The sequence below is a fragment of the Tursiops truncatus genome, chromosome 17, assembly GCF_011762595.2.
Source record: "Tursiops truncatus isolate mTurTru1 chromosome 17, mTurTru1.mat.Y, whole genome shotgun sequence".
NCBI classification, from domain to species: Eukaryota; Metazoa; Chordata; class Mammalia; order Artiodactyla; family Delphinidae; genus Tursiops; species Tursiops truncatus.
The window spans coordinates 70,483,775-70,504,365 of record NC_047050.1 but is presented as its reverse complement, the minus strand read 5'-3'; the positions used below and the strand labels follow the sequence as shown (position 1 = coordinate 70,504,365).

Genomic DNA, 20,591 nt, shown 5'->3' with positions numbered 1-20,591 from the left:
CTCAGGCCAACCAGGATCCCTCACATTAGACAGAGTGGGTTTGTCAGCAAAATCTCAGCAGATTTCTCGTGGCCTTTGTGCTTATACCAAGGTAGTTAGGCAACGTTCAGAGCCAGGGTAGACTCAGAGAGATCCTTTTTTACGACGATGTTGTTATAAACTCTAAGGTGGCCATAATTCTCTAAACTCCCTCCCACAGATACTGCCCCCCACCAGCAAAGCACCACAATGTGACAGGGCTGGGCATGGACGGGCATCAGGAGAACTTATTCTCACTGCTTTGGGTCCGGGGAAGTTTCTGACACAGAACCACGAGCTCGGAATGACCTCTTGGGGTTCCATGGCGACACTCAAAAACCCTGTGTTCATTTCTCTTCCCTCATTCCTGTTACCTTTCCCACTTCTGGCCTTGCTCAGGAAGGACTGTGTCCGAGGATGTTTATTTAGCAGATGGCGCTATTGCCTGGGGATGAAAAGGTTAAAGGACATGGGGACAGCCGGCCTTTCCAAGCCCTCTGCCTGATGTGCTCAGGCCAGCAGTGTCATGGAGAAGAGAGTACCATGTGAAAGTTCTGGGCCTCCTCCCAGCTCATTGCTAATTAATTATTGGCATGATGAATAATTCAGTGTGTGCTATCTTATCCAGGCTCAGTTTCCTCATCTGGGAAATGGGAGCAGTGACACTTCTCATGTGATGTGCGGCATCTGGCCAAGAGCAGACGATGATGATGATGATGATGATGAGATGATGATGATGATGATGAGATGATGATATGGGATGATGATGATGGTGATGATGATGGTGATGATGGTGATGACAGTAATGATGATGATATAATTATGATGATGATATGGTGATGATGACATCATGGTGATGATGATGGTAGTTTGGTCCTTAGAGAGCACTTTCTCCTTGTCACTGTCTATACATTGACCTTCTTAATCTTCTCAGCAACCCTAGGAGGTAGGCAGTCTCAATGTTCCTAGTTTACAGATGAGGAAACTGAGGGTAAGTGACTCACTGAAGGAGGCACAGCCAGCAGTGACAGAGCTGGCAGTCTGGCTTCACAGCCCATGCCCCTTGCCACTGCATGTATGGCCTTGAGGCTCACCTGACGTTAATTATGGACTGTGTCTCCCGTAGCTCCCTGCATGTGGTGGGAGAAGGGAACAAGCAATACGTGCTGCTTGTTCTGGAAAGTAATTACTTTTAATTAAACTATTTGATGATTTTTAAAAATTCCTCCTTTCTGGATGTATATCCAGAGAAAATTGTAATATTTGAAAAGATACATGCACCCCAAAGTTCATAGCAGCTCTATTGGCAATACAAGACACGGAAGCAACCTAAATGTCCATCGACAGGTGAATGGATAAAGAAGATGTTATTTTTACATGTTATTTTTATACACACACACACACACACACACACACACACACACACACACACACAGTGGAGTATTACTCAGCCATGAAAAAGAATAAAATAATGCCATTTGCAGCAACATGGATGGACCTAGAGATTATCATCACACTAAGCGAAGTAAGTCAGAAAGAGAAAGACAAATATATGATATCGCTTACATGCGGAATCTAGAAAAAAAAGATACAAATGAACTTATTTGCAAAACAGAAATAGACCCACAGATCTAGAAAGCAAACTTATGGTTACCAAAAGGGAAGGGGGGAGGGATAAATTAGGAGTTTGGGATTAACATATATGCACTAATATATATAAAATAGATATCCAACAAGGACCTACTGTATAGCACAGGGGACTATACTCAGTATTTTGTAATAACCTATAAGGGAAAAGAAGCTGAAGAAGAATACGTATATATCACTGAATCACTGTGCTGTACACCTGAAACTAACACAACACTGTAAATCAGATATACTTCAATAAAAAACCAAAAAAAATCCTCCTTTCCTGTTGCTTCCATGGAGAGTCAGAGGCAGGTTGGGCACATCCTGGGCAGCGGCTCCCTCCTGCTGGCCGGGGCGGGTGCTATGTGATACTGATGTCCACAGGTCATCCATTATTGACGGGCAGAGGTCAGCCAGCTCAGGTCCACGGTCGCGGGTGTGCTCAGATGAGGGGGAGAGAAAGAGGACCCGGAGGTCTTGACCATTCAGAAAGTCGTTTTCATCGCCACCCCCAGGGGCAGGAGCACTTTGCACACCTCGCAGGGGACAAGAGCTAAGACAGCATGTGGCTGAAGCAGCTGCAAGCCCGCAGGCTAATTAATAATAATAATACCATAGCATGTCGTCCTTGTTGTTTACGGAGGGCCCTTCCCCTACTCCACGTTTAGGGAAAAGTGCTAAAATAGCAATGACACCTCCTAATTCTCAGATTCAAGTTCTCTCTCCCTTCGCAAATGCAAAACGCACAGCTGTTGGCTGCCAGTTAGAATATTCCCGAGTCAGACCCCCTCCCACCCCACATGTGATCTGGGACTTGCCACGAATTCAGTTGCAGGTGCCACCTGCTCCTGTCTGCCCTCTGTCCTCTGGGTAGAGAAGGGCTTCAACCCGACAGACAGGTTTCCAGCCCCTCTCGGACCCCACTGGGCTCCACCTGATGGGCCCCAGTTTCCTCCTCTGTCCTGTCGGAGGCTGGGAGGTTAAACCACATGTGAAGAATCTTAGCTCAGTGTGGGGCACACAGCGGTCTCAGGATCGGAATACGCCCTCCTCTGTCTTCTGTTTAGAGCAGGAAGCGGTCATGGTGATCAGGCGGCACGGAGATTTCATTTACAGTTTGGAGCAGAGAGCCTGCACATTCAGGTCCCCTGACTCCCCGCAGGGCTCTGTAGGTGACCGCTGTTCCCTCCCCACACCGCGGCATGCCTCTTCTCATCAGCAGTCAGTATTTACTCTGTGTCTGAGCTGAGTAGAAGGCAGGCGCTCTCGTTAGATCTTCACTCCCTCTCCTTAAGACTGAGTATTTTCTTCTATTTTTCAGATGCAGAGACTGAGGCTCAGAGAGGTTAAGGAACTCCCCAGAGGTCACACAGCTGGTAAGTTGCAGAGCTGGGATTTGAACCCAGCTCTCTTTGACACCAGAATCTGTACTCTTAATCGCCTTGTTTTCTGTGCCTTAAACCATGCTGAAATGACCGTCCTCCTCCACCCAAGCGTGGGAGGCCTGTGACTTGGTTATTGTCATATTTCTTCCGATGCCTTCTACAGCATCCAGAGCACAATAGGCTCTCCGTACCTACAGGGTGATTAGAAGGCAGTCCTTTCTAATCTCACGCGGTCGTGCAATGTTCAGGGATAGGGATGTGTGTCTAATCATAGAAAAGTCTTGGTTAACTAAGCGTTTCCCCTTTTTGCCACATTCAAATGCATCAGCAAGGAGCCAACACGTGCAAATAAGAAATGCGTTATAGCCCCGTTATAAAGAGCAGACACTCTATGCACAGACTGTATCTATAGACTATTTTGGAGATGAATGGGTCTTTCTTTGTGATTCCAAAAGCAGGACCCTTGACTTGGTGGTGGAAAGGAAGGCAGGGCAGGCGTGGAGGTGGGTCCAGCCTGGAGGCCCCCAGCACCTCCACCCCACATGCAGATAGGCACCCACTGAGTGCTAATGCTCTCCACCAGCGTCTCTCCTGCATCCTCACTGTGGCTCCGACCATATCCACTTTCTCCTCGTCCTGCTGCTTCTCACATCCCCTTTCTTCCATCTCCTCTTTCTCATCCTTGAAACCTTCTCTCTTCCTTTTCAGAAGATTTCCTAGAACTCAGTTTTGAAAAACCTTTGAGAATGAACAAGCCCCATTTAGTAACATGACCACAAATAAACTACCTGATTTGGTCTCCAAAGTCCTCCAAGAAAACCCTGGAGTCGGGGTGGAAGTGAGTGTGTCATTCACAGGCTACTAGAGTGGACAGTGGGTGTGGTCTGTGAAGGGCTTTGGTTTTAAAACCCCCTTAGGGGTGGTGAGGCGGCCCAGCAGCTGGGCCAGGAGTCCCCACCCTTGGATCAACCGGAAAACTGAGTTTCAGTAGCTACTTGTTGCCTGGGTGAGATTCAGTTTAAAGAAGATATGAAAAACACAATCTAACGGCCATTGTCCTTGTCCAGGAGTCCGGAAAGCTGGTTCTAGGTCTGGTTCTGCCACATCACACTGTGTGGACTTTGCCAAGGCCCTCCTCTTCACGGGGCCTCAGTTTGCCCATCTGTACAGTGGGTTATGGACCAAGTGCAGCCAAGGCTGACCCTTGGCCGTGGTTTCCCAGCTGGGGCATCAGTGAGCCTTTGATGATGCTCATGCAGATTCCTTGTTGACGGGGAAGAGCCATGGGGGCAGAGGACTGAGAAGGGGGTGGCATTTGATAAAAACCACCCTATCCTCCATGCATACCCTGGTCAGGACAAACCCAGAGCCAGATGCACACGTGGGTTCAGGAATGAGCCTCCCGTGGCCGACAGAGGCCATCCTACTGTTCCAGGGAGGTCAGACGGAGGCTCCAGGATCTTGGGAACCAGATCCGTGGACCCCACAGCGGGGCCAGGCGCCTGCTCATGAGCTATGTGCTCTGCGTTCTGTTCCTGCCACAGAGGAGCCCAGCAGGCAGGACTCACACCTGCTGGCCACGGCTCTGAGCCCTGTACAGATACACAGTGTGGTTTTGTAGTATTTTTGGTTTTGCTGTTTTTGCAGAAGCCAAAGGAAATCTGTAGGCTGGGCCCTGACTTCCTCTCCCTGAGGATGGCTGATCTGCTCGGGCGGGGACAAGCAGAGCTCAGCTAGGAGAGGAAACCTCAAGACACAAGGTCCAGAGTTCAGAGGGCACCTGCTCTGAGCAGGGTACTGTGGCCGGCCGTTCATGGGCCAGGCTGGTTGAGGTTGTCATTGGAATCATCCCATTCACCATATGAGAACACTGAGGCACAAGTTCCCTCATTTTCACTGTGCCCACACCAGAATGAACCTCTGCTCCCTGAGCTTGGAGCACTTTTCACTCTGCCGTCAGTCCACACATATTTGTTGAGTTCCTAACGCTGTTCTCAGCAGGGGGGAACACAGCAGTGAGGGACACAGGTGAAGTTCCTGCCCTCCTGCTGGGGAGGAGACAGACAAAGAAGGAATTCAGTATACAATGGAGTGTCATTTTTCTGATTAAGGCTGTGAAGGAAAATGCAGCCGAGCAAAGGGATAGTGACAGCGAGACTGTCTTGGGGTGATCAGGGAAGGCCTCTCCTAGGAGGGCAGCTGGGCAGAAGAATGAATGCAGTGAAGGAGCAAGCCCTGTGGGTTCCACCTTGAGAACATGTTCTAGGTAGAGGGAGGGGCACGTGCAAAGGCCCTGGGGCAGGGCATGTGCTTATTGTACCTTTGCACCCTTGGATTCTGATTCTCTATGTGCTTGCCTCCCCACCTTCCAGCAACACAGTTCCTAATCATCTCCATTGTTCCCTCCATCTGTCACCTCCAAGTGTCTAGGGGTGTGGCAGGGAGTAGCAGTTGTGTAGTAAGAAAAATCAAACAGAATTGAATGGGGCAGAGAGAAGGTATATCTCTAACAGGAAACCGCTTGTCTCATTTCTTCATCCTCTTTGCACAGTTCACTCTTGGGTGACATTTGAAATGGTTTCACATTCTTGCTTTGCATTTATTCTCAAAATGTGTGTTTATACCAAGACTGTGGGTTTTCCGTGCACTGTAATGTACCATTTCAGGCCCATGCTTCCAAGCAGGGCAGGAATCTGTGGCAGGAATCTGTATTCCAAAATCACAGAAACAGAGCAAGAAAGTAGGTTGGAGCTGCACTGCTGACCTCAAGCTGAGCGCAGGAGAAGGGGCTCCAGCCCACAGAGCCTGGGGTGGGGACGGGGGTGTGGCCGTTAGCAGGCTGTGATCTCGGGCGGGCCCGTCCCATCTGGGGCTCCGTCTGCTCTGTATCTGTGTTGGTGCTGATGTAGTCTAGCTCTTGCTGGAGAAGCTCATAGGCCAGGTGGGCCAGAAGGGACATACTTTGGGGGTGAGGGACCCCAGCTTCGAATCTTGCTGCCACCACGTTCTCATTTACAACTTTGGACAAGTCACATCCTCTCCCCGCCACCCCGGAGCCTTAGTTTCTGCACCTGGAAAAAAAAAAAAAAAAAAAGCAGAAATGTGTGATGCTTCCCGTGACCCTCTGCGATCCTGAAATGCCACGAGCCTTTGCCTCAAAGCAGGCAGTAGTCAGGCCCAGGGATGGAGAGTTTCGGCAGCTTCCCTTCGATTCTGTAGACATGGGGCTCTTGGCAGGGAGGGGCCGAATGAAGGGGGCACGGCCTTGGCCGTCCTGCCTCAGGCATTCATGTAAAGGGCTTCAAATAGTCCTCACCTCTCCCTGATCTGAGACCTGGGTCTGCAGAGCCAGAAACTCATTTCCGGTAGCAAAGGAATATGTATCTTTCCTCAGGGCCCAAAAGGACTTATTAAGTCTTCTGTGAACTTAATCTCATTCAACTGGAAAAATAATAATCAGAAAGCAGTTCTGCCTGGTTACCATGAGTTCCTTGAAAGTTTCCCATGAGAAAGGGGCAAAAAGCTCATGTACCGTGAGGCTCAACCCTCCCTGCTTCCTCCCCAAGGAGCAGGGAGCCTGGTGGTCGACCAGCAAGCCCATCAGCATCATTGGGCTATCCACCTGTCCATGTGCCCATTAACAGGCCCCCATGAGGGGCCAGGGCCAAGGGCCCAGCACCAGAGACACAGAACTAAGTAAGACACAGTCTGTGCTCTCAAGGGCAGTTCAGGCTCAACCTGACCGTTTTCTACATTTGGTCAAACTCTAGAGACTCCATGACTGAGCTCGCTCTCAAGGTCACAAAAATATAAATGTTCAGAAACTTTCACTTCTCTACGTTTTCTGTTTTCCACAACATCTGCCCCAAATTCATTGGCGAAACACGTTCTGTGTTTACTAACTAAAGCTAATGTCTCTCTTTGCTTTAATCAAATCAAATTTTCTTCTGGTCTGTTCCATCCAATACAGTCTCATCTGAATTCTGGGGAAAAGGGGAAGAGAGGGAACCAGGGAAATTCGGGGGAAGATGATGCTGGAGACATGAAATTCACCTGCTGGGAGGCGACAGGAGACAGAAAGCCACTCACTCCATCACCAAGGACGTTTGGTTGATAACAGGATACTTTAAGATATGGAAAGTAGAAAAGCATGGGTGTAAGGTCTGGGGTTTGATTTTATTCCACTAACAAGCTAATAAGCTAGCTTGTTAGTGTTTCAGGGATGCTGGCAGAAGACCGGCGAGTCCTGGGTCAGAGAAGAGAGACTGGTATGAGGTGGGAGAGACCCCACTCCTTTCATGCCTGGAGCCTGAGCTCAGGGTGAATTCTTCTAAATTTTAGGGACGATTTTAGCTCAGTCAGTGCTTTCAGAGGCTGAGCTCAGGAAACAGAAGGGAGTGAACGTTCTTGGGACCAATTGCAGGTCATGGCTTGTCAGAAGGCACTTATTCTCTAACCTGCTTATCTACCGATAAAATAGGAAGGAAATTGGCATCTGGGCATATTGTAGAGGCCTCGTGAATATAAGTTGAATCTGAAGACCATGTACTTATTATTTGCATTAATATGAGGATGCAAACTCATTCTAATAGTTCAGTCTTCTAGGTTTTAGATGATTCCTTTTTTTAACTGAGATTGAAACTATTTGACGTGCAGCTCTAGTTCACAGCACACACGCAGACACCCATGTAGAATTCACCTGCCAGTATCTTCCTTGATAAAGATGTTGGTCATTCACTGGGGGAGGGAAGGATGTGAAGGTGAAAAGGGTCAGGTTCCCAGAGGGCAAAAGAATAGAGCCAGAGAAAAGAGCTGGGGCAGCCCCTCTTCAGATCATGTTCTTATGGATGAAAAAAACGAATCAATAGTCCATCTAAGAAAGAAATGGAAAATCTTATTCGAGCTAACCTGACGATTATAACCCAGGAGACAGTCTTTTAGAAAGCTCTGAGGACTGTTCCTCCCGTTAAAGATCAGAGCACAGGTATACAAGTTTTTGAGACAAAGGGTTGGACATCAAATGATGTATTATGGGCAGTTTACACAATCCAGGTCTACACGTCCAGAGCAAGTAACGGGTCATGGGTCATCGTGACCCCTTACCAGATTAAGAGGAAAGGTTATCTCCTAAGGAATTGTGGCCCTTTATGAGATTAAGGAGGAATGTTATCTTCCAAGGAGGTCTGGGTGCCCATGCACAGCACACACTAAAGGGAAGGAGGAGGTCCAAATGGGCAAAGAGAACTTTTGTGTTTAAATTTTTCTTGAGTTGCCATAAAATATGAATTTGATTTCATCGTCCCTCACTCCCACCCCGTGCTGTACATCTGGAGAGAGCTGTAGTTACCCCCATGTCCCTCCCTCAAACTCCAGCGGTCCCTGTGTCAACCCGGGATGCCGCCCCGTGGCTGGGCGAGGTCACCTAGCTGGCAAGATAGAAGCTCTGGGACTCTCAGGTGGAGACCCTGACTGGTGTCAGGTGCTCCGCCAGACCCTGAGACATGCCTGGACTTGCCACCCTGGCCAGCCTCTGAGACCCCAGGAGAGCAGCCAGCCTCTTCAAAGCCCGCCTCTCACCACAGGCATTTTAGGAGAAGATGAAAGGACGCCTGTGTGTTTTAAAGCAAATTAGGCAGAACGAGAGATTTTGAAAGTGCTGTGTTCCCCAAGTTGGAGGCCCTTTGATGGGCAGCAGGGGACAAACCCTGAAGTCTCCTGCCCGCAGCCCTCGGGAGCTGGGGCAGAACAGCTCCGTCCCTGGGGCACACCTGACCACAAGGGGGGCATTCGCCATCTGGGGGTCAGCGTAGCTCGCTCTTTCCCTCTCTCCTGCTTGACTTGCCTCTTCCATTGCATAGAGGATAAGTAGTGGCTGTGAGTACTTTGCGGGGAGAGGCAGGGGTGGGAATAGTCCTGAGTGGGGTCTAGCTGGCAGGGATGCGCCCGCAGGGGAGATGATGGGCTCCAGCCAGGACTCCAGCTGTGGAAGCAGGTCAGGCTGCAGGGCACTTTGGTGCAGAGCTCAGGCACTTGGGTCCAGATGGCTTGGCTCACCTTTTAGTGTCATTCTACAAAATGTACAGCCCTGGGCCAAATGGCTTAACCTCCCTGAGCCTCCATTTTTTCATCTGTAAAATAGGTGTATTAATAGATTCAACAAGTTCGCAGGAATAAAGCTCTTAGACCAGCTCTAAGAGCTGCACTCAGCCCAAAGTCAGGGCACAGGATACGTCTTCTCTTAATCGGATTAATACAGAGGACGGATCAGATAGGCTACTGGCCTGTATGGAGGCCAAAGCTTGTCCTTGTCTCATTCCTTTCCTTCAGGACTCCTAAGGCATGGTCTTTACTGTTTCAGTTTTGCACACAAGGGCTGGGTACGGCTCAGTGTGGTCAGGTGGCTCGTCCAAGGTCACACAGCTAATCAGGCTTTGGAACTGCAGCCCCCGTCCTCTTTCCACTTCCCCCACAGGAAACGGATGCTGTCCTGAGTTGTGTCTCCATCCACTGCTTGCCCCGATGGGTGACCGTGAGCAGGTCCTTTAACCTGCCTGAGCCCCTTTGGTCAAATAAATGCTTAAATGATGAGCACTTATGAGCACTTACTAGATAATATTCGTTAGTTACAGATGTGAGAAGGGAGACCGAGGGGCCGGAGCTCCAGCAGCGGGAGAGGGTCATCTGGGTATTGCCCAGAGTCCCTAACATCTCCCAACTGGGAATAAGATACACATACCTGCAGGTCAGGGCCTCCCAGTAGGCACAGTGGCTGCAGTGCAGCTTTGACTCTGGGTTGAATCTCACGCCCATCCCTGGCCATGTGCCCTTGCACAAGTGCCCTCAGCGTTGGCTGTGACAGAGGCAGCATCACCCCCTTATGCCCTGGGAGAAGCACCCAGCTCTGTGCCCGGCGCACAGTTGTCGATGTTAGGGATAGGTCCCCGACACACAGTAGCACAGATTTCTTCAAGACTCTCCAGCTGTGGGTGCAAACGGAGAGATAGCAACCCGGGCATCTCCCTTTCTTCTGTGGCTCCGAGACCTCCTGCCCCCCTTAGCTACGCTGGGCTCTGGGGACATCTGCCACATCCTCCCACCGTGTGCCAGGTCATCCCTGGCCTCTGCTCTTACCCTGCTCGCTGGGATCCTGCTGCCCCAGCCTGGCCCGTGTTCTCTCAAACTTCCTGCCCTAGGCTTTCCCGGGCTTCCTGGTCTCAGCTGCCCTGGAAACTCCCTGGCCCCCATGACACCATCCTCGCGCACCTGCTCCAGGCACCTTTATTCTTGGTCCTCCCACTGGACTGCCGCATCATCCCTTGTCAAGGGGGCAAGGTCTCCCTCCTTTGGTCTCCCTCCTTTCCCAAGTTCCGGGCTCGGGAGGGAGCCCCATGCAGGTGGCTTGGGCCCCGAGTGCTGTGGTGTTGAATGGGCTGAGCTGCCCTTCCTTTCCTCCCGAGTGGGGCTTGGCTGGGGGATGGGGAGGGAAGCTGGGCCCGGGCAGTTTTGGGGTTTTTTTAAGTTTTTTTTTTTTTTGATGTGGACCATTTTTAAAGTCTTTATTGAATTTGTTACAATATTGTTTCTGTTTTATGTGGTTTTTGCCCACGGGGCATGTGGGATCTTAGCTCCCCGACCAGGGATCGAACCCGCACCCCCTGCATTGGAGGCAAAGTCGTAACCACCGGACCGCCAGGGGGGGTCCCCTGGGCTAGGGTAGTTTTATCCCAGCGGCCCCACTGGGCACTATGATACCCCTCTCACCCTTGTTTTCCGGGGATGGTTTGTGCCAGACACGTGCTTGTCTGGGGTCCCCGCCCATCCCAGAACACGGGGGGCGGGAGGTGCCGGGCTCCTCGCCACTTTGGCTGCTGGGTTTATCAGGCACTCCAAATCCCCGTTCTGGGCATCACCAGAGATCGACCCCCAACCCCTTCAGGAGCCTTCTGGAAGCCCCTTGTTAATCATTAGAGTGCAAATCTCCCCATGAAGTTAGGGGGCCTGGGAGGAAGTTATCTCTTTAAGACCAGTCAGGACTCCAGCCATTCACTTCTGCAAAGCTCTTTGGAGTCAGGGGCCAACCCCGGAGGCGGGGCCTGGGGTGGGGATTCAGAGTTCCCAATTGGCTTTCCTTTGTCATGACTTTTGTGCCACCCAAATCAGGGAAACCCCTCTTTCTTCTGGGGACCAATATCCTCCCGATGTGCTGCCTATACAGGGCAACTCCTTAAATTCCTGACCACGTTACACGCTTTGGATGTTGTGCGGATGTCTTTGGACTCCGAATTGAGCACCCTTCAGTCTACACACATAAGAAGATTTGTGGATTTAAATTCCTTTTGTGCAGCTCACAATAGGAAAATTTATCCAGCTCCTTCTCATATGACCCTAATCCTGGTTAATCATGTTTCTCGGGAGCGCTTCTCCAAAGCACCTGCTCTGAAGCACTGCTTGTGCTTCCGGGAACCTCTGCTTTTTCCTCCAGCGCTCCTCAGCAAAGCAGCAGGCAAGAGGTACTAGGGTGAGGGGAGGAGGATTTGCAAGCCCTGGGGAGGGTTCTCCCAGCCTGCCGCACTTCTTGGGTGTGGGGGAAATGGGCAAATGGTCAAGTTAGTGCAGGAGTGGGGAGACAGCCCTCCCAAACAGGCTTCCCAAGGCGCCGAGACGGAGGCAGGGCTGCTCTCCAGACTCTAGGGGGCGCTGTGTGCACCCTCTCCAGTCCAGACTCCATATGCTAATTGTGTCACTACTGTCTGCTGCTCACAAAGCATCATTGGCTCCCCATTTCCTTCATCCCAAAGTCCATATTTCTTAAGACTTCCATGACCAGGCCCCTGCCCACCAAAGTCACCCCTAAGAGCACCCTGTTTTCCATAACTGTGCCAATTGCCCCCATCACCGCTGCCTCCACCGTGCACTTTTTGGGAGCTGCCTGGTTTACCCCACCCTCTCCGTTCTCCTCCATCAGTGCTAGAGGCCCCCTGTGTTCAAAGCTGGGCTCCATGGCCACCTCCTCCACAGAGGTTGTCTCCCTTCTCCCTTCGGTTATCACCAACACGCCACTCCCGCATCCCTGGGGCCCTTGGCGTTCCCTCCTTGGAAACGCTGGTCCCTCACGAGCAGAAAGTTATATGTACGAGCTGCCGTGCACATGATCCTGGAGCGGCCCAGGCTGGCTTTACCATCTAGCGGTGAGGAGAGGCGTGGCCGGTGTGCTCAGTGAGGTGTTACGGGGTCCTCGCGTGCCCAGGTGAGAAGCCAGGCAGGCTGGCACTGAAGAGCAGGCCTGGGAATCCACCCCAGCCCTCGGTAGTTGTGTGACCCCAGCTCCCTCTCTGTAAGATAACAGTACCTTCCCCACACGACCTGCAACTGTCTCGTTCCCATCCTGGCTGGTCCCTAGGAAGCTACATAGCCTTGAAGGGTACCTTCCCTGGAGATCCTCTGGGTGCCTTGCCAGATGTCCGGCACATAAAGAGTCAGATGCTGACACTGCCAGATGGGCGGATTGCATGGATAAATGGGGAGACGGTGGCAGCTGCCTCATCAATCCAGAGACAGGATGAAGGAGACACTACCAGTGGCCACCAGACCTGGTTAGAGATGTTCTAGGGGCCTTAGTCTGCAGGAAAAACAATGAGGATTCTCTCTGATATCTGGATATTTAACTCCAGCAGAAGTCAGAGAGTTGACAAGTGGGAGAGAGCAGGTGAAACGGTCACAGAGCGGGGCTCAGGAGTGGGTGGGGTTCAAGCTCCAGTCACTGCCCAGAGCGGCCAAGGGCTAAGGGGGCCTTGCCCTGTGATTCCCCTGCGATCCAGTGGGAGGCAGTGTTGGGAGGTGGCTGGTGGGTGTCCCCAGGGAGCCTGGAGGCGGGGCTTGTTAGCACGCCCCCTAGTGGGAACTGGAATGTGGTGAGCCTGGAACTTGAGCGGTGCCCACAGGGAGCCTCCCTGCCCCCAGTTCTCTCCCTGCCCCAGACTCCATGGCATGAGGAGGACAAGCAGGCCTCCCGATGGGTGAGTCCCAGGCAGTGTTGGGAGCAGCATGGTTGGGAGGATTCCAGAAAGTGCAGGAGGAGGGAGGGGAGCCGGGGCACAGGGGGATCCAGCTGGCCTGCGCCAGCTCTTCCTGCACATCCTCTGAGCTGCCAGGGCTGTTCTCAGAGCAGCTTGTTTCTCTGGGGAGAGGAGTGGTGGGGAGGCAGGGCTCCCTGTGGGCCAAGCCTCCAGGTGGTACTGCTTGCAGGATGCAGATGGGGAACTCAGAGTGGGCCACCGAGGGCAGGTTAATGCCAGGGTGATTCTCAAGGGCGTGGTCTGGGATAGGGAAACACCAGGACAGTGTGGTCCCTGGGAGTGAAAACATTGGGGTGTTTCTAACCTTGGGGCTGAAGAGGCAAGAGGACAAGGACAGAGACCCCCAAACAGAGCCATTGCGTGGAGAGGGCCGCTTGACAGGAGCCAGCGGCCACCAGGTCCTGGCTGCCCCCCAGGGAGGGGGCCAGGGCCCTAAGCACCTGCCCTCAGCCCCCTTTCTCCCTCCAGTCTCCTTTCTGCGTCCCCATGGCCCAAAGCCCCCAGGGAGCCCGCCAGCGTGGGAACCCGTGCGTGCAGCCCTTGGGCACAGAGCAGGGTGCGAGAGGCGGAGAGACCATCTGGAAGAGAAGTGAGGGTGCCCGGCTCACCTCCCGAGACCCCGGAAGGCCTGGCTGCACACATTCGGCCCTCCCTGGCAGGCAGGGCAGGGACAAGGGGTGGCACTGCAGGAGGTGCTGTGCTGTCACTCCTGGTTTTCCTCCAACTGGTGTGACTTAGGCAAGTCTCGACCTCCCTGAGCCTGATCAGGAGACCCCACGGCTTCAAACCCTGCAGGGGCTTCCCATGGTGCCTGGGATGTGGCTGCAGCCCTTAGGGGGCCGCCAGACCTCGCCTGCCCGCCCCCAGCCCCATCCTGCATCTTCCTCTCTGGGTTTCCGCTTGACTTGACCTCTCTTTCAGTTCCTTCGGCCTCACCTGCTCTCCTGACAGGCCTTTGCACCTGCAGGTTCCTTTGCCTGGGGACCCTTGCTCTCTGCCTAGTTACCGGCCCATCCTGCAGTCCTCCGGGCACTACCGCTTTCTCGGGATGCCCGCCGGCTCATCCCACGCTCTATCCCCCATCGCCCTGAAGGAGGCCGTGTCATTTGGTTCTCCATGGGAACATGTAGTACAATAGCTGTATGTGTATACGCAGAGATGAATTTTTAGGAATCGGCTCACGCTTTGCTGGTGGGGCTCGCAAAGTCAAAATCTGGATGGCAGATCTGCAGGCCGGAGACTAGGCAAGAGCTGATGTCTTGGCCTTAAGTGTGTGAAATCTGTAGGGCAAGCCGGGGGGCTGGAAAGTCAGGCGGGATTTCTGTGTTACTTTGTGTCACGGCCCGTTTGCCTCTCCCTGGCTGGGGCCATCTCTCAGGCCTCACCACACCAGGCCGGGCTTCTGTTGGATGACGTTTTCTGGAGGGACCTGGGTCTGACTGCAGCCAAGGCTGGTCCTTCCTGAGCGGGGCCAGGAGACGGCACAGGAGCTGGCCCAGGACGGGCCGGGGGTGGGGGTGGGGGGCCTGGCTGCCAATTTCGTGTGTGACTCAGAGGGTGGGGATGGGCTGGAGGAGCTGACCAGGGAGAAAACAAAACCGGGAAGGGAGGGTTCACATCCGCTTGCCTGCCAGGCCCTGAACTGGCCGCACGCAAACCCTGTTCAGTGCTCGGGCTGCCACCATGGAGTGCAGATGGTCACTGGCCCTCTCTCTCAGCTCAGATGTCGCAGGGCTCAGGGCTGGGCCACCACCCACTGGGCTTTCCCTTGCCCAGAATCCCGGCTCCTTGGACAAGTCGATTGACAGCTGTGGGCCTCTGTTCCCACCTCTGAAAGAATGGAGCTGGTACCAGTGCCGTGTGACTGTCCAGTACCGTGGTTAAAACAGGGTCTGCAAGGAGAGACCCTCCATGAATGGAAGGTGGCCTCCATGAATTAATTAATAGATTAATTCGTGCCCCGTGCGGCCCCCTCAGAGGCAGGGATGGTTCTTAACCCCATTTTCTACATTAGGCACTCGAAGCTCAGGCAGCGCCTGTAATGCCCCTGGGTTACACCGCAAAGGGCTCGGTGCTTTTAGGATTTCCCGGCAGCGTCCCACCCCTGGCTGCAGCAGCTAGACTAACTCCTGACCTCTGACCTCTCCACCTCAACCCCTGATGGCTCCATCTGGGCCCATGACGCCCTCTGAGCTCCTGCCCTGGGAGGTGTAGAAACAGCCACGCTAGGGCAGCTGCGTGAATACAGCCGGTTCCTTATAAGGGGCCACGCCCGTCTTGGAGTTGGGAGCCTGGTTCCCCTCTGAGCTCTGGACTTTGCTGTGTGTCATTGGATGAGTCACTTGCCCTTTCTGAGCTCAGCCTCCACAGCTGTTAAATGAAGTGGGGCAGAAATGAGAGGGGGCAGGTGGGAGTGTCAGCTGGCGTTCCCCGCAGGAAACCGCAGGAGGAACGCCAGTAATCAAACCTAATGTTTAGGGAGCAGTCGCTGTGTGCCATGCACAGACCTATGAGCTTTCCCTGCACTGACTCGAGTCTTTCTCGGCCCCACCCTGTGAGCTGGACACTACCTTATCCCCATGTGATGGATGACGCTTCACTGAGGCAGAGGCTTCATGCAAAAGGATTTGGTTCAGGGGATCTGGTGCTTATAAAGTTGTTGGAAAGGTGATGGGGGGCATATTGGTCCTGATGCTGCAGGCTGGGGCCCAGAGGCCAGGAAGCCAGCACAGAATCGGAGGCTGCCCTGCAGACTCGGGGGTAGAGGGAGGCAGAGGGCCTGGGTCCAACGCTCAGGCCACACAGCAGCCTCCGCCCCTGCGGGAGGGAGGACAACCTGCAGTGTTTATCCTTCTCTTATTGGCCGATTCTCAACTGCATCCAGAGCCCTCCGGTCAGCGGAAGCTGGGAAATAGAGTTTTTAGACATCCAGCCCCTGCGGCACAGGGCCGAGAGCACAGAGGGAGGAAAGAATCCCCAGTCCCATAGACACTAACCAGCAGGGGGACCCTGCAAACAGAAGGAATCAGGATGCCCCAAAAGCCCTCACAGGCACACGGGTTGATGCACTGAGAATTAACCCTTTGAAGAGAGAATCTGGGCCATGTGAATTACAGATACCCCTTATGCCTCTAGCCCATTGACTGCTTTGGGACCCCCTTCACTGCAGGTTCTCAGAGGTAGAGCAGAGAGCAATGAAGTACTGGTTGTCCCGTCCCTTGAGGAATGGAAGCAACTAATGAAGCGAGTCAGAATCATAATTTTCGTAATTCCCCCGGTTGGTTCTTTCATGCCTGATTTTGTTTGGTCTTTTATGTAACCCTGTCAGTAGGGCAAGCCAGGGACTCTGTTGGACTTTTTACAAATGAGGAGCCTGAAACTTAGGGAGGGAAGAGAACTGACATTTATAATGTATCCTCTCTGTGTCCCGAAACCAAGCTGGTCACTTTTGTGCAAATAATTTTTATCCTACAGCAGCCCTCCATTTGGGCATTATTCGTCCCACCTTGTGGATTCAGAAACCGAGTATTAGAGAGAGGCAGTGCTTTGCCCATGAGAACAAAACTGGGAATGGGAAGAGTTGGGATTCGAACCCAGGTATGTCTGGGCCATCTTTTATTCCAACAACCATTGGCCATGACCCACTGGCACAGAACCAGAACAGATGGATTCCTAGTGTCCAGTGACCAGGGGCTGCAGAACAGTGCAGGAAAGATTGTTCTTCTTTTTTTAGTTTATGTTTTATTGGTCATTTGGAGCTCTTTGGAGGTTTTTTCTTCCAGTTTTATTGAGATATAATTGACGTACAGCACTGTTTAAGGTGTACAGCATCATGATTAGACTTAACATACATCATGAAATGATGAGCACAGTAGGTTTAGTGAACATCCAACATCTCGTATAGGTACAAAATAAAAGAAGTAGGAAAAAATGTTTCTTGTGGTGAAAACGCTTAGGGTTTGCTCTCTTCACAACTTTCCTATGTAACACACAACAGTGTTCATTGTCTTTATTGTGTAGTACATCACATCCCTAGCACGTCTTTATCTTACAACCGGAAGTTTGTACCTTTTGACCTCCTACATCCTGTTCGCACTCCTCCTACCAGAGAGGGTGGGAGGAGTGGGAACTGGTAACCACAACTCTGATCTCTTTTTTTTTTTTTTGCGGTATGCGGGCCTCTCACCGTTGTGGCCTCTCCCGTTGTGGAGCACAGGCTCCGGACGTGCAGGCTCAGCGGCCATGGCTCACGGGCCCAGCCGCTCCGTGGCATGTGGAATCTTCCCGGACCGGGGCACGAACCCGTGTCCCCTGCATCGGCAAGCGGACTCTCAACCACTGCGCCATCAGGGAAGCCCACAAATCTGATCTTTTTTTCTGTGAGTTTGTTTGTTCGTTTTGAACTATAATTGACCTACAACACTATGTTAAGTTCCTGTTACATAACATAGTGATTCCATATTTCTATACATTTCAAAGGGATCACCATAATAATTCTAGTTGTGATATGTCACCATACAAAGATATTACAAAGTTATTGACTGTATTCCCCACACTGTATATTCCCCACACTGTATATTCCCCACACTGTATGTTTTCTCTCCCTGACTCATTTATTTTGCAACTGGAAGTTTATACCTCCTAATCTGCTTTCCCTATTTCTTCCCCTTCTTCTTTCTTTCCTTCCCTCACTCCCCTACCCTCTGGCAACCACCTGTTTGCTCTCTGTGTCTGTGACTATTTCTGTTTTATGTTTGTTCATTTGTTGTTTTTTAGATTCACATGTAATCGATACCATACAGTGTTTGTCTTTCTCTTTCTAACTTCACTAAGCATGATACCCTCCATGTCCATCCATGCTATTGCAAATCTGCTTTATGGCAGAGTTATTTATGCACCTCTTCCTTATCCACTCGTCTGTTGATGGGCACTCAGATTGCTTCTGTATCTTGGCTGTCGTAAATTATGCTGCAGTGAACATAGGGCTGCGTATATATTTTGTAATTAATGTTTTTGTTTTCTTTGGATAAATACCCAGAAGTGGAATTGCTGGATCGTACGGTAGTTCTATTTTAAATTTTTTTAGGAATCTCCATATTATTTTCGATAGTGACTGCACCAATTTACATTCTCACTGACAGTGCACAGTGGTTCCCTTTTCTCCACATCCTCACCAACACTTGTTATTTGTGATACTTTTTTTAAAAATGTATTTACTTTAGTTATTTATTTTTGGATGCTTTGGGTCTTCGTTCCTGCGTGGGCTTTCTCTAGTTGCGGTGAGCGGGGGCTACTCATTTGTTGCGGTGCGTGGGCTTCTCACTGCAGTGGCTTGTCTCGTTGTGGAGCACGGGCTCTAGGTGCGCAGGCTTCAGTAGTTGTGGCGTGTGGGCTCAGTAGTTGTGGCGCACGGGCTCTAGAGCGCAGGCTCATTAGTTGTGGCGCATGGGCTTGGTTGCTCCGCGGCATGTGGGGTCCTCCCGGACCAGGGCTCGAACCCGTGTCCCCTGCATTGGCAACTGGATTCCCAACCACTGTGCCCCCAAGGAAGCCCTGTGGTACTTTTTTGATAACAGCTTTTCTGACAAGCATGAGGTGGTATCATTGTGGTTTTGATTTGCATTTGCCTGATGACTAGTGATGTTAGGATCTTTTCATGTGCCTGTCAGCCATCTGTATGTCACTGTTGGAAGAACATATATTCAGGTCTTCTGCCCATTTTTTAATTGGGTTATATGTTTTTGATGTTGAGTTGTATGAGTTCTTTGTATGTTTTGGATATTAATCCCTTATCAGCTATATCATTTGTAAATATCTTCTCTCATTCAGTAGGCAGCCTTTTTGTTTCGTTGATAATTTCAATTATAGGTCTTTTACCTCCTTAGTTAGATTTATACGTAGGTATTTTATTCTTTTTGAAGTAATTGTGAGATTGTTTTCTTAATTTCTATTTCTGATAGTTTGCTGTTAGTGTATGGATGTGGAACAGATTTCTGTATATTAATTTTGTATCCTGCAACTTTACTGAGTTCATTATGAATTGATTTAGGTTTCTGGAGGTGTCTTTAGACTTTTCTATGTATAGTATCATGTCCTCTGCAAACAGTGAGTTTTACTTCTTCCTTCCTAATAAAGGAATGTTTATTCCTTTTATTATTCTTTTTCTTTTTCTTGTCTGAGTGCTGTGGTTAACACCTCCAGTACTATGTTGAATAAAGCTGGTGAGAGTGGGCATCCTTGTATTTTTCCTGATCTTAGAGGAAATGCTTTTATCTTTTCACCATTGAGTATGGTGTTAGCTGTGGGTTTGTCATATATGGTGTTTATTATGTTGAGATATGTTCTCTCTGTACCCACATTGTGGAGCGTCTTTGTCATAAATGGACGTTGAATTTTGTCAAAAGCTTTTTCTGCATCTATTGAGATGATCATGTGATTTGTACTCTTCAGTTTGCTAACGTCATCTATTACATTGATTGATTTGTGGATATTGAACTATCCTTCCATTTTTGGGAGAAATCCCGCTTGATCATGGTATATGTTCTTTTAATGTATTGTTGAATTGTTTACTAATATTTTGTTGAGGATTTTAAAATTAATTTGTTTATTTATTTTCAGCTGTGTTGGGTCTTTGTTGCTGTGTGCGGGCTTTCTCTAGTTGCAGTGAGCGGGGGCTACTCTTCGTTGTGGTGCGCAGGCTCCTCATTGCAGTGGCTTCTCTTGTTGCAGAGCTTGGGCTCTAGGCGTGTGGGCTTCCGTAGTTGTGGCGCGTGGGCTTCATAGTTGTGGCGTGTGCGCTTCAGTAGTTGTGGCGCGTGGGCTTCAGTAGTTGTGGCTCACGGGCTCTAGAGCGCAGGCTCGGTAGTTGTGGCACATGGGCTTAGTTGCTTCGCAGCATGTGGGATCTTCCCAGACCAAGGCTTGAACCCGTGTCCCCTGCATTGGCAGGCGGATTCTTAACCGCTGGGCCACCAGGGAAGTCCCGAGGATTTTTACATCTATGTTCATCAGTGATATTTGGCCTGTAATATTTTTGTGTGTGATATCTTTGTCTGGTTTTGGTATCCTGCTGGCCTCATAGAATGAGCTCAGAAGTGTTCCTTCCTCTGCAATATTTTGGTATAGTTTGAGAAGGAAGGGTGTTAACTGTTTTCAGAATGTTTGGTAGAGTTTATCTGTGAAGCAATCTGATCCTGGACTTTTGATTGTTGGGAGGTTTTTGTTTGTTTGTTTGTTTTCTTACTGATTCAATTTCATTACTGGTCATTGGTCTCTTCATATTTTATATTTATTCCTGATTTAGTCTTGGGAGATGGAACATTTCTAAGAATTTATCCATTTCTTCTAGGTTGTCTATTTTATTGGTGTATAATTATTCATAGTAATCTCTTACGATCCTTTGTATTTTTGTTGTGTTGGTTGTAACTTCTCCTTTTTCATTTCTGATTTTATTGATTAGATTTCTATTACTATTACAATTTCT

At 50.6% G+C, this 20,591-nt stretch overlaps 1 protein-coding gene across 3 annotated transcripts in view; it reads left to right on the top strand.

The window, feature by feature from the left end:
* The window catches only part of ST3GAL1 (ST3 beta-galactoside alpha-2,3-sialyltransferase 1), an 87,932-nt gene that overhangs the window by 42,071 nt on the left and 25,270 nt on the right, over nt 1-20,591 (top strand). For all 3 annotated transcript variants that reach the window (XM_073794782.1, XM_073794783.1, XM_073794785.1), the window contains exon 2: nt 2,969-3,023. The gene's annotated coding sequence lies outside the window, so the exon portion shown is untranslated. The remainder of the gene's footprint in view (nt 1-2,968; nt 3,024-20,591) is intronic.